Source organism: Physcomitrium patens, chromosome 16, assembly GCF_059467195.1.
Source record: "Physcomitrium patens ecotype Gransden chromosome 16, ASM5946719v1, whole genome shotgun sequence".
Classification (NCBI taxonomy): domain Eukaryota; kingdom Viridiplantae; phylum Streptophyta; class Bryopsida; order Funariales; family Funariaceae; genus Physcomitrium; species Physcomitrium patens.
In genome coordinates, this window is record NC_143425.1 from 13,710,001 (window position 1) to 13,725,123 (window position 15,123).

The following is a 15,123-nucleotide window of genomic DNA, read 5'->3' on the forward strand; positions in this document are numbered from 1 at the left end:
ATTTAAGTTTATTAGTGATATTTATAGCCATAATAGAACCAATGTTTTGGATTGAAATAAATAATATATGTTTTTTGAATAATACATGTAGTACTTAGTAATTTTTACACCGATTTTTATTTTTATTTTTTATTTATAAAGATTGATATCTTTTAGATTTAACAAAAAATAGTAATTTAAGGCATATTTCATAGTTTTTTCTTTGGTATTTTTTAAAATAGTTCAAAAATATTAGAATCCACTTTAATTTTTTGTACAAAAAAAATGATTTTTTTCATAACAATCCAAATTTTCATTTTAATTACCAACATAATTTGAAGATTATTTTTATGAAGAGTTATTGATCTAGTAGAAGATATTGTATATATTTTTAGAAATAAAAAATAAAAGTTTATAAGCCAATTCAAAAGAAGAATAATTTGTATATATTTCAATTTTTTTATGTCTAAGGCTCTTCATCTAAATATTAATCATTTTTGTTAGATTCTTTTGTCAAAACGTTTAAAAATCAAATATCAAAGATCATGTTAGATGCCATTTTATTATTTATTAAAAATAAATAAAAAATTTATATTAAATCTTAAAATAATCAACTATAATTAAATATTATATAATCTATAAATCAAAAAATTTTATTGCTAATAAAATATAATTGACAACCAAAGTGAGTAAAAAATAATTTGTATAGAATTTCTTTTGTCTTATTTATAAAAATTAATACAGATATCATTTTTTTCTATTCATATGGCGGAATAATTTATAGATATTAAAATTTAGTTGTACCTACTAGTAGCTTATAAGATTTTGAAATAAGTTCCATAAAGTCTAATTTTTACTTGGAAAAAATATTATCGTAGAAGAATTATTTGGATCATTTTTATAACTATTTTAAATATAAATATATACCTTAGAAATATCTACAAAATTAGTAGAAATTGAGTATGTCTTAAAAAATTATCTATCAAAAATGATTCGTATATAGAATTTTTAAGTGAAATATGTTTTAAAGACTTTTAATAATTCTATAAATAAATTTAGATTTTGAAATATAATTATGGTATTTTCTTTTTTTTCTTTTTCTACTTTAAATATTTCAAACATACTTCAAACATATATATAATTATGTGGTGCTTATATTAAAAACTTACTTTGTAAGTTAAGATATGTGTCATGCAAAATCAACATATTTTGAAGACCCTATAGAATGTTGCCACGTAGCTTCTAGGTAGATAGTATATATAGAGGCAAGAATGAAGCCTTCTTCACTTTTGCCAACTCCAAAATATCCATGACAAAATATCCATGTCATTATATTCAAATTTATAAGCCAATTCAAAAGAAGAATAATTTGTATATATTATATCTACCTAGAAGCTAGGTAGATATAAATTAGAGCCTCTTATAGATGGCAAAATATCCATGATATTATATTCAAATTTATAAGCCAATTTCAAAATATCTAGACCTAATTTGAATATACATGACATTATATTCAAAATATCTAGACCTAATTCAAAAAGAAGTCTTTTATTCATCTCTTTCTTTAATGCAAATCAAGTTTTACACTTCCTATAGATCTATATTTGATTAAATTGATTAAAAAGTCTTGAAATCAAAGATAGGAGATACTTGTTTTAATGATAATCTTGTTAAGTCCTTGATAGTCTATATATATTTACAAAAATCTATCATTTTTCTTTACAAATAAGATAAGAGCTCTTGTTGGAGATTTTGAATGGCATATGAAGTTTTTAACCAAGTTCTTGTTAATGTATTCCTTGAGTGTAGCCAAGTCATTCTATAATAAGTTATAGATTGGTCCAAATGGAAGTTGAGTTCTTCCTTAGAAATCAATTGAACAATTATAGGATTGATGCTTGGAAAGAATATTTGTATTTTTTTGAAAACATCTTTAAAATCTTGATATTGGCTAAAAATATTACTTGACAACTTTCTACTATTAAAAATGGGTATGACATATATAGCAAAAGATGACTCTTCTTTTACTGCATGCATGATAACTCTTCACCTACTAGTAAGGATTTGGATGTACTAAACTAATGTATTTTTTTTTTACTAATGGAATTTTGGATTAGACTACAAGAAAATTTAAAGTTTTAAAAAATCCAATCTATCTAAAGATTATACCTTTTTAATCATAATAATCCTAAAATAAGTAGATTAGAAGGAGATCTTATTATATTATTATATTATACTATTATGATCTTTTATTACTATATCTAAAGAAATAGTCTCATGGATAATATCTCCAGAAGATAACAAACAATCATTTATGACTTCTACATGTATGGATTTAGTTTTTTTGATTAACAATATTTCTTCTTTTTTGATAAAGTCTTTTTCTATAAAACAAATTGAGGCCCTTAAATTTAATAAAGCAAAGACTTTATGATTTTTAGATCCTAAATATACATTTATTATAAAACAAGGTAACAGATCTAAAGAGAGAATATGACCTTTAGTAGATATTGGATATGATTCTAGTTGTACCATTCCTATTATAGCTAGAAAAAACTTATTTTCTAATATATTATCTTTTTTAGAAATTGTGCTCTTTATTTTGTGATTATATTGCTTCTTTAGATTATATTGAGCAATGTGCTTAATTTTTCCATAATATAAATACAAATCTTTTTGTCAACAAGTTTTTTTTGCTCAATGAGAAATTTGAAATGTACCATATTAATTTGCATTGATTTCGACCTTGATAATTACGTTTTTGAAAACTTAGGAGTTGCCATCATTACTTGATTTATTCTTTTTAATCAAATCTTTATTCTTGATGCCTTTCAAATAGTTGATTACTATATGCAATGGCTTGAGCAATAAATTTTTTAAATATTTTTTTTAATATTATTAATAATAAATCTTTGACATTATCCTTCAATTCATATCAAAATTGATTGATAAGGGCTTTATTAATCCAATCCATGTCTTGAGAAAGGTTTTAGAATTTAATAGCAAATATGGTGGCTAATTGTGATTTAAGTCAAAAAAAATAAGAGCTTGGTCTTTGCTATTTTTTTCAATCACTTTTTTCAAATGTGGCTATAAATACTTCTAAAAATGAATTTAAATCATAAAAGAGTTGTGAAACTTTTTCTATCAAAAGTACAAACGAAAAAAGAGCACATCCTAAAAATAAAAGTACACTTATGAACCTAACATGAGTAAATCCATTGAGATTTTGGAAAAGATGCTACCTTAAATAGAACTTATTTTATTACAAAAATCCTCAAAATTTTGATCTTATTCTATCAAAATTCTCAAGCATACTAATCTTTGCCTTCCTAGTGCTTCTAGGAGTGAAATTTCTTGAATTTGGTTGTGAGGTTGGTCTATTTGCTTCCCTCAATTACATAACTTCTTGGCATAGATTCTAAACTTCTTCTATAGGTATTGGAGTAGTGCTTCCGTGGTTGATATTAGTAATGCATGAAATTTTCTTCCTAAAAATCTTGAAAAGATAGTGAAGATTTGTAAAAGTCACAAATCTATTCTTACTTCTATTAATTGTAGCATCCATGATTTTTTCTTCCATTTAAAATAATTTAATAAATCTATAAGTCAAATTAGAAGAAGATAATGTACAACCTCTAATGTCAAATAAAAATTTCCACAAAGAGAAGTAATACGCCTTCTTTAAGAAAAAATCAATGTTAAAAAACTAAATTATTTATTTAAAAGTGGATAGTCCATAATCTTCAAAATACAATGATAGAAGTGAGATAATTCACTCTTTTCTAAAATAAGAAAAAAATAATCAATTATCACTCTTGTTAAATTTTTAATGACATGAATTCTAAAGAAAGAAATTACTTTACTTTATACTTATATCATTCAAAAAGATTAAAAATTCACTAAAAAATAGTTATATATTAAACTAAAATATCTATTATTAAAGATAAGTAGACTAAAAAGTCTTGAAACAAGACTAAATACTAGACAAGCATTGACATGAGTGAAAAAGGCTTTATTCTTGTCTTTATATATATATTATCTAACTAGGAGCTACATGGTAATACTATATAGGTCCTTCAATACATATTGACTTTATAAGACACATGTTTTAACTTGTAAGGCAAGTTTTCTATATATGTACCACATAAATAACTTATTTCATAAGCTATCAATACGTGTATTATATTGTTAACTTGTTGACCAAGTTTCTAACCTACCAATCATTTATAAACACATATAAAGTCAAAATTATATCTATAAAGCTTTTAAAAAACTTCTTTAGAAGATATTATAAAATTAATCTAATTTTATTTAATTTTATTTTATTATATAGGTAATTATTGGAATAAATATATATATCTATAATACTTTTATATCATTCCTTAGTCTCAAATAGAATTGGCTTATAAGATCTTCTTCATTTCAATTCATGATATAAGTCAATTACCTAAAATCAAATACATAAATTGATGCAAAGCGTGATTTTTGATATAATGAACAAATCTTTATTGTTGCCTATTGAAACTTGTCATGTTTTCCAAATGCTTCTATAAATACTTCTGAAAAAACTTCAAAGTTACTAAAGATTGGAGATTTCTTTTCAAATAACGGAGCAAATTAGGATAAGGCTTATCTTATGAATAAGATTTTAACTAAACTAAATCATAACTCCTCTATTGAATAGCGCTCAAGTTGTAGAAAATTTATCAATCAAATTTGATTAATAAATCCTTAAAACTTAGAATATGTACCATCAAAATTTTTATGAAAGACTAATCCAAAGATCCTTTCATTGTTGAGTAGATAATTTTTTTTTGAAGTACAAGTACCATCGTCTCTTTAAATATAGAAGCTTAAAAAATTAATTGCATCATAAAGTGAATTACTCTAAGTATTAAGAATATTAAGCTTAAATAAAGAAAACTTAAAATACACTCTTGTGTTACTCAAAAGAACTAGAAAGTTAATCAAAGATGGTATAGTACTAAACTAGAATGGCTATTTCCAAAGACAAGAAGATTAGAAAGTCTTGAAATAAGATTAAAGACTAGAAAGGTGTTGATAAGCGTGAAGAAGGCTTCACTCTTATCTTTATATATACTCTTAAGTAGGAGCTACGTGGCAGTCTCTTATAGGACCTCCAAAACATATTGACTTTATAAAACACATATTTTAACTTGCAAGACAAGTTTTTTATATGTGTACGACATAATTAGCTTGTTTTGCAAGCTACCAACATATGGTTAAGTTATTGACCAAGTTTCTAAGCTATTAATCAACTACAAATACATGTAAAGTTAAAGCAATATCTATAAATTTTCTAAGAAGCTTTTTTTAAAAAAATATTATGAAATAAATTTATTTTTATTTATTTCTATTTAATTATATAAATAAATGTATCTATGACACTAGGTCCTGCGTCACCATAAAATCTTGCAACAAATCTCTCAATTTCAAAAATTCTATGAGATAAAGTATTTAGCTTGTTTATTATAATATCTAACTTAGACTTGAAAAACTCAACCATACTAATATCTTCACTTCTAATTATCTTAAAAGAGATTTTTTTTTTAAATAACATCAGTTTAGAAGACGATACTCTTCAACTTCTAAACCACTCAGATGCCTTCAAGAAGAGCAATAATCCACTCTCTATCAAGAAGGATCAAGCTCTAATATTGATAAGAGAGGAGACTTAACAAACTATTATGGATATTTTATACAAAAGATAAAAAAAAAATTGAATAAAAGAATTTTAATAAAAAAGCTAGCAAGAACTTGAATAAATCAGTTGAATATAAGATCAACACAAAGAAAGGTGAGCTAGAATTCTAAGAGATGTATTATTGAGACTAAAGATCCATTCAGCTTTGATTCTAATATATACTAGGTATTAAAAATCTTTTCAAGAAGTTTTCACATTGCTTAAAGATGAAGCAATTTTAGGAAGCTTTTAAAAAAGTTTTTATATTTTTTGAAGATGAAGTAACTTTAAAAAACTTCTCAAGAAATTTCTATGTTACTTGAAGATGAAGCAATTCTAGGAAGCTTCTTAAATAACTTTCTTAATACTTCTAAAAATTGTTAAATTTTTTTGAAATATTCTAAAAAAATTTAAAATTTTTAGGTTTTTATAAAATATTTTAGAAATATTTTAAAATATTTCATTATAATATTCTAAAAATCTTTTAAAACATCATATTAAAATATTTTAAGAATCTTTTGAAATCCTTTAAAATATTTTAAAAAAATTTAAAAGTATTCTTAAATATTTTTGTTAGATGTTTGTAATAGTAATTGATAGGTTCTTTCAACCATTCATAATGTCTCATATTAAGGTGAAAAAACCATCCTATTATTTAATCATTGTTGAGACTTTCCTAACTTCTTTCAAATAAAATATTTATAATACTATTAGGAATTGTTCTTACCTCTAATATAATCTCTAAACATTAAGAGTCTCTTTTAAGGTCATAATATCAAATGCATTGTATCTTGCCATCTATTTAAGGAAAAATATGTTATTTTTAAAGATCTTTGTCTCTATTACGTCATCTTGAAGGATGTGATAATTCTAATATTTTATCTAATAAGTGAATAAAAAATGGCTTTTGAGTTAAATCTATCAATTGTTGATTCTCTATCTCATCAACATTATAAAATATAAAGAATTCACATTCAAGGATAGAAGATAGAATGAAATTTCTAATAAAAATCCTTTTCTTAATAGCAAAGATTTGTTTGACTCTTTATATTGGATATCATTAATGAAAAGTTTTAACTTTCTCTACTATATTTTTAAAATTCTTCAGTATCTTCTATGTACATTCACTAATATTATATCCGCATCAATAAATAAGATATTTCAACCTATTTCAATATTGCCTTGAGTTTAAGACTTCTTTTATCTCAATTTTTTTTATATTATCTATTTTTATAAGACGTAGTGATATTTGTCTTCTTTGTGGGATATTTAGTGTCTTATATGACTCAAAAAAAGACATGTGGAATACGAGATGGATCTTTATAGATTCTTGTAGATGTTATCAATAAGCAATTGAATTGACTTGTTTACATATAAGAAATGGTTGAAGTCTACAATAATCTAACTTATCACAAAAGCAAATAGTCTTAATATTACAACAAAGTAATCATACTTTATCACCAATATGGAATTGAAGTTATTTCTTATGATAAACATCTATATTGAACTTTTGTTGTTCTTGAGCTTCTTTTAATTGTGCCTTTATAGTTGTATATAACTCAAATAAATGATTCACCAAATCTTTTGCTATAGAATTATCAACATTTAAAAAGTCAAAAACATAAAATTGTAGATGATATTCATAATTAGTAAAAAAAAAATATTTATTAAGTAAAAGAATATTTTTTTTTATTATAAAAAAATTATATCAATGATAAAAGAATTATCCAATCATCTTATTAATAATTGATGGTACTCTTCAAATATTATTCTAAAACTTGATTTATGTACTCTATTTCTCCATCAATTTGAAGATAGAAAGTCAAAGATAATTTGATATCAATCTTTAGAATCTTAAAAATCATTCTATAAAAACTTAATACAAATTGAGTCCTTCTATTTGATATAATATCTTTGAACAGTCCATGATAGTGATAGATATTGTCAAGGAAAAACTTAGCTATTTTTTCATCTATGATAGTTTTTGTATATAGTACAAAATGTGTGATCTTAGTGAAATAATCTACTATCACAAATATGGAGTCATAAGAACTTAAGATTGAAAGATTTGTAATAAAATCCATAGGAACAAAAGACTATGATTGTTCTAAAATAGATAATGGCTGAAGAAGTTTCTAAGATTGATGAGAAAGAGTTTTTGATCTTAAAATAATGTCATATGATTGTACAAAATCTTTAATTATCTTCTACATTTGACGCTATTAAGAATCTTTGGATATTAGTTCTTAAGTCTTATTGTATCTAAAAATGTTCTATTGTTGAAAAGTCATAACAAGCTTAGAGAACATATAATTGTATTTCATTTTTTGAAATATATAAGTGATCTTCCAAATAAAATAGATTGATTTTGAATTCAAATTTGGAAGTATTATGTGATTTTAAAGATTTTTTTTCTTAATATCACAAATAAGAGGATCAAAGAAAATACTTGATTAAATTTGCTTAAAAAAATTGAATTAACAGTTAGTGTTAATTTCATTGCTCAAAGATGAAATTATTTTGGCTTAAAGAAAATTATCAGTTATTTATCAAAAGTTATATTTTTTTTTTCTTTTGGTGCAAGATAAGATTATCTGAAAAAAATATTTGACAAACCATATTGTTTTCTTGCCTGATAAATAAACTTGAATTCAAATCTTAATAAAAACATGCTTCAATGGAATTAGCAATAATTCAAAAGATGTAATGATATAAAATATTCAAGGTTCTTATTGTTTGTTTATACAATTACTAGATCAGAAGCACTTTTTAGATAATAATGCCATTGTTCAAATGAATCCACAATTACAAAAAATTCTTTATTATAGATTTTGTAGTTAATCTTAGTTGCTAAAAGATTTCTTGAATAAAAATCTATTATGTGAATTTTATCATGTATTTCTATTTATAACAATATAACACTCAAAGTAAAGTTGGATACATCAATTTCCATAAAGAATGGCTTAAAAAAATTGACGTGATATAAGTTTGATGCAAAAACAAAGGTTGTCTTTAAGACTTTAAATGTTACTTCTATTATTTGATTCTATTGAAGTTTGTCTTTATAAATCAAATGTATAAGTAGAGTTGCAACTTGAAAGAACTTCTTGATGAAGATTCAATTGTAATTGATAAATTTTAAGAAAAATTGAAGATTTTTTTATTATTTTTGAGTTCTTCTAATCTATAATGGTTTAAATTTTCTTAAGATCTATCATGAGTATATCATTTGAAATGATGCATCCTAAAAAATCAACTTGAGTAGTTCAAAATATATTTTTTTTATTTGAGCATAGAATCATCCATCTTTTAATTTTTTTAATACATGACAAACATAAAGTTCATATTCTTCTATATTCTTAGAATAGATTAAAATATTATCTAAATAATAAAAAAATAAAATCATTCAAATTTTTTCAAAAAACATCATTTATTAGATGGTATAAAGTTGTTGGGGCATTTATAAGTCCAAAAAGAATGATATTGTATCAAAAATATCTATACATGGTTCAAAATGCACTCTTTTATTTATCTCTTTCTTTGATGCATATTAAATTGTATACTCTCTATAGATCTATTTTTGTATATATCTTAGGTTGATTTAAGTAATCATGAAATTTAGATATCAAAGATAGAAGGTATTCATTTTTGCTAATGATCTTATTGAATCTTTGATAATCAATAAACATCTGTAATGAATTATCTTTGTTCTTCTCAAATAAGATCAAAGCTCTTGCTAGATATTTGGAATGGAATATGAAATTCTTGACCAGATTTTCTTCAATATATTCTTTAAGCTCATCAAAATTATTTTGTGATAAGTTATAAATTAGTTCAAATGGCAGTTGAGCTCTTTCTTAAAGGTCAATTAAGCAATCATATAAGGCAATGTTTCAAAAGAATATTTACATTATTTTTTTCAAAAATATCTTTAAAATCTTGATATTAACTTGAAATATCATTTGAAATCTTTTTATTGTTAAAAATAGATATAGCATAAATAATATAAGGTGATATTTTTTTTGTAGCATGCAAAAAAAATCTTGTATCTACAAATATAACTTTAGTTATATTAGATTTATGACTTTTTATTTGATTAATAACAATCTTTGTTAGATTTTCAAAAAAATTAAGACTATGAAAAATCCAATCTATTTTAGGATCAAATTTTTTATCTAAGGGAGAAACTGAGGCTTTTGAATCTAATAGGGCAGAGGCTTTGTAATGTTTAGGTCATAAACTAATATCTATTGTAAAATAAAGAGAAGGTTTTGAAGAGAGAATAAGACCTTCACTAGGTATTGTACAAGGTTGCAATTGCATGGTTCCTACTGTAACTGGACAAATTTATTTTTTAACATATTATCTTCTTTAACAATTGTATTCATTATTTTATAGTTACATTATTACTTTAGACATTGTTGAGCAGTGTACTTAGGTTTTCCACAATATAAGCATGATCCTTTCTAATGACAATAAGTCTTTTTTTGGCTCAATTAGAAATTTGAAACGTACTATATTAATTTTCATATTTTCTACTTCTGTATATATATATGTTGAGAAGATATTGATATTGCCATTAAATTATAATAATATTGAGGCCTATTTGTACAATTCTTAGATCAAAATTCAAAAAGCCAATTGTTATACTTTATAGCAAAGTCGATTACTTCATTTAATGTTTGAGAATTAGGTAAGTTGAATATCAAATTTTTTTACTTCATATTATAATTCATAGAAAAATTAGCTAACAACTGCAAAATCATTCTATATGATATTAATTATAAGTTGTTAAAATTATAAATTATATAATTTTAGTAATTTATTATCTTATTGTAAAATACGAATCTTGTTGGTTGTAATACAAATTACATTATATTTTCTATAGATGGATTAAAACTCCATCTAATTTTTTTTTTTAGATTATTATATATTTGATCTCATTGTTAGAAAAAATGATAATGGTGAACTTAAAAGAAGTGTAGTAATAAATCTAACTTGTGATTTTAGAATTTGATAGCTTTAGAATTGAAGTTCAATCATAAGTTACATCTGATTGATAAATCTTCAAAATTTATATCTTGTGCCATCAAACTTCTTAAGCAAGGCACTTCTTAATTCTTTAATACTAAAAGAGTGTTCTATCATAAAAAAAAGAGACATGATTTGATATAGATGTTGAAGTAACTCCAATGATTTCTACATATTTATTGCTTACTATTCTTATTGCTTCTTATGATGGTAAATTGAATTAGTGCATTGCAAGCATTAATTCTTTTAATTGCTCTTGAATTTGTGCCATTGCATCCTTCATTTCAAATAGTTTTGCTATGATAACACTTAGAAAAAAAAAGATTTTCAATATTGCTCATGAAAAATAGAAAAAAGGACTTAAAAAAAAATATATTAAAAAAAATATTAGTTTAGAAGAGGGTAATCTATAACTTTTAATACACTTATGTCTTATTAAGAAAAAAGAGTAATCAATTTTTAATCAAGAAAAGACAAAGTTATTATATTGTAAGTATATTCTTGTCAATATATCAAGAACAAATATTTTATAAAATCAAATAAACAAGTGAGACTTTTTTCGAAGAAAGATGAAAAAATAGAAAGAATTAGATATATATATTAAGAAAGAAACTTCAATAACCATTACCAAAAGACAAAAAAAACTAAAAACCTTTAGAAGTAGACAAAAATCAAAAAAATAAATTGATATAAGTGAAGAAGGCTTCACTCTTGCCTCTATATATACTATCTACCTAGGAGCTATGTTGCAACAATCTATGGAACTTCTAATATGTGTTTAATTTGGAAGACACATGTCTTAACTTGTAAAGCAAGTTTTTATATGTATACTATGTCATTAGCTTGTACCACATACTACCAATATATACAATAAGTGACTAACTTAAAAGCCAAGTGTTTAGCCTATCAATCACCTATAGATACATATAAAGGTGAAATCACATCTATCAAGCTTCTAAGAAGCTTTTCTACAAGATATCATCAAACTAACCTATTTTTATCTACTTCTACTTATTTATATTATCTAAATAATTATTATAATAAATATGTATTTTTGTGATACTTATATCTAAGATAGCATTAAGTCTATTTCAAAAAATATATATAACTCAAATAACTTATAAATATGTAAAAAAAAACATAACAATTGATTCTTTTCTAATTTTTTTAACCTAAATATAAATTAAATTTTATTATCCTAATTTACATCATGTAATTTATGGTCTATAAGTAAATATTTTGGTTATTCTTTTTTGTTATAAACTACTTACAAAATAAATATTGGTATTAAATTAATTTATCAATAATATTTTTGATAAGCATATGGCCTTATCTTAATTTTATCTTTAATAATAAATTATTCTGCAAAAAAAATAATACATATTATTTTTTAAGATTTTTTTTGTTAGAATAAAATAAAATGATATTATTAAAATATAATCTAATTTATTAATTAAATTTAAAAAAACTTCAAAATTCATATCATCTTTTGAAATAATCTAATTTATCTATCTTATAAATTATTTATATTCGTTAACATGAACAAAACTAAATACAATCAAGATGAAAAAATCAAATCTAAATTAATATAATCAATTTAAACTTGAATTATTAAAATTTTAAAATATATTTCTACTTATTTAGAGACAAATATACAAATAATATCTTTTGTATATTAAAAAAATATCTTTAAATTTATTAATTAAAATAGATACTCTAATATGATGATGATGATTCCAATAAAATTAGATTAATCTTTTTATTTATAATATCAATTAATAAATATAAACTTATAAAAATTATATAAGAATACTTTGTAGTTAATTATAAATTGATTATGAAAGAAAAAAGAATATACATTATGTAAACATATGTTAGAGAGTTTTTAATATTGCTTATGATTTAAAATATATATATAATTTTTAAAAAACAACAAGTAATTAATTTATATGTATTTGAAGTTTGATTGATATTTGTAATAATTTATTATATTAATATCTATTAAGTAGATATATATATATATATATATATATATATATATATATATATATAGATATATTAAATTAGCCTATATAAATTTTAAATTGATATACATGGATTTGAAACTATTGATTTGTTATAAGATACAATATTTTTGGTTTTCTATGCTATTTTTTATAGGGTTTATATTCTTATTTAGTATAAGGAGTGCAATGTATTAATTAAAATGATTGATAATTATTTTTCTATAATTCTTAGAATGGCAAAAAATAAACATATATTCTTTTTAATTTCTATATAGAAGAAATTTTAGAAGCAAAAATAACTAAGGTAAAAAACCTCTTCTTTGAGGCTTTTAAAGGTAGTATATTAAAAAAGCAATAAATAAAATCAAAAGTAATAAGATAGTTTGTACTAACAAGAGGTAAATTCTTGATGAGATAAATAACACCATATTTAGATAGGCTCATTTAAGATTTAGATGAGTCAATTAAATAATTTCCAAACAAATAATTCTCTTATAGTTATGTAATTGAAAAAACATGAATAACATAATATCAAAGCTACATTCACTTCTAATTCAATCATGATATTTATAAATCGCTTAAACTTTTATATAAGTAAAAATAAGTATTATATATATATATATATATATATATATATATATATATATATATATATATAAATATTTGATTTAAAATAATTATAATGTTAAATATAGAATTTAATTTATTTATCCATAAAAATTATATATATTTAAAAAATTAATGATTCTATGAAAAGAATAATTAATCTATTTAAATCTAAAATTAATACACTACATAACATTTATTAGAGTTCTATCTATCAAAAACTTATGTTATACCTACAGCCTATATTAACATGTATGTATGTATATATTGAGCAAAAAGACGTTTAAAATTATTTCCTTGAATTAATGGATAAATCAATTATATTAGAAAATTTATTATTATAAAAGAACTAAAGTAAGTTAGAATGAGTCTTGAGGCATTAATAGCCAAGCCAATATGTTGTTCAATTTAAAGTCTCAATGTACTAGAAACCTTAATGTGGAATGTGTATATATGATTTTTGGATATGTCTTCAATATCTAATATATAATACATCAGATTTTAATAGAAAGAATTGCACTAGCAATGATGTGGAGGATTGATTCAAGATTAAAGTGGATTAATTTAAGTTTTAGATAAATTAATTTGATATTTTCTTAAATATATCATAATTAGCAATAATCTATAGTACATAAATTTTAAAAAAAACTCAATGAAAAATATTGAAAGAATTGAAGAAAGTCAAATTCAAGACAAAGATATTATTTTAGATATATAAAGTAAATTATATAAAAATATTTCTTTCTATATTTTAACTAAAATAATTTAAAAAATCTTAAATATTCAATTTCTTTGATTATAAATTTGCAAAGAATCTTTAAAAAATAAGACTTAGATTAATTAAGATAATAATTTCTATCAAACTTAAATTTATAAAATATATAAAAATAGAATTCATTTAAAATTTTATTTATAATCTTGAGTATTAAAAATAATCTTTTTAGAAAAATTATCAACTTAAAAATCATCAAAGATAGATGTATTAACTGAGTTCAATAAAAATAAAAGCAAGAAAAATATGTTTTTTAATTTTTTTCTATTAATTTTTTTTCTTTATCTTTAGGATATATTTATAAATTAGAAAAAAAATAATTTATTTTTAATAATGGCTACTATTTTAGAACATATCAAATCCAAATTAAGAAATCAAAAGAAATTACAAAGATCATTAAAAGAAAAAAAAAAATGGTGTTTGCTAATTTTTTATATAAATGTAAGATGACATAAAATGTAATGGATTTTAATTAAAAATATCCTTAAAAATTAAATGCAAAATAAAGTTATCCTCCCAGTAATTATTATCATCTATTAAAAATAACATATTAATAATTTGAGATTATAAATTATAAAAATAACAAACAACATTAGATAGTTTGTTATACAAGTACTTGTTTTTGTTAATTAATAGATACATTTTTTAATTATATTTTATAATTTAAGTTTTAAAATTATATTGAATATTTTATTAATTTAAATATTAAAATTTTAGAGGTAAATTCAATTCTATTTTTAATTCTATATATTGATAATTATATATTTAAACATCAAATCTAACTATATTAATATGCAAGTTTCGTTTTGCTGGCAATCTTACATTTAGATCAAATTATTATTTATTCAAAAATAAAATAAAACTTTATTAATGTTCAAAGTACGTCATATACCGTGTGATAATTTTCATAGGAAAGTCCGTCAAGGTCTATGAAAAAAAACTGCTGACCTAGCCCAAAATTGTACTCGCAAATCATGGAGTGTCTTAATGGAACTTGTGATGGAGCAGAGCTTCAAATTATA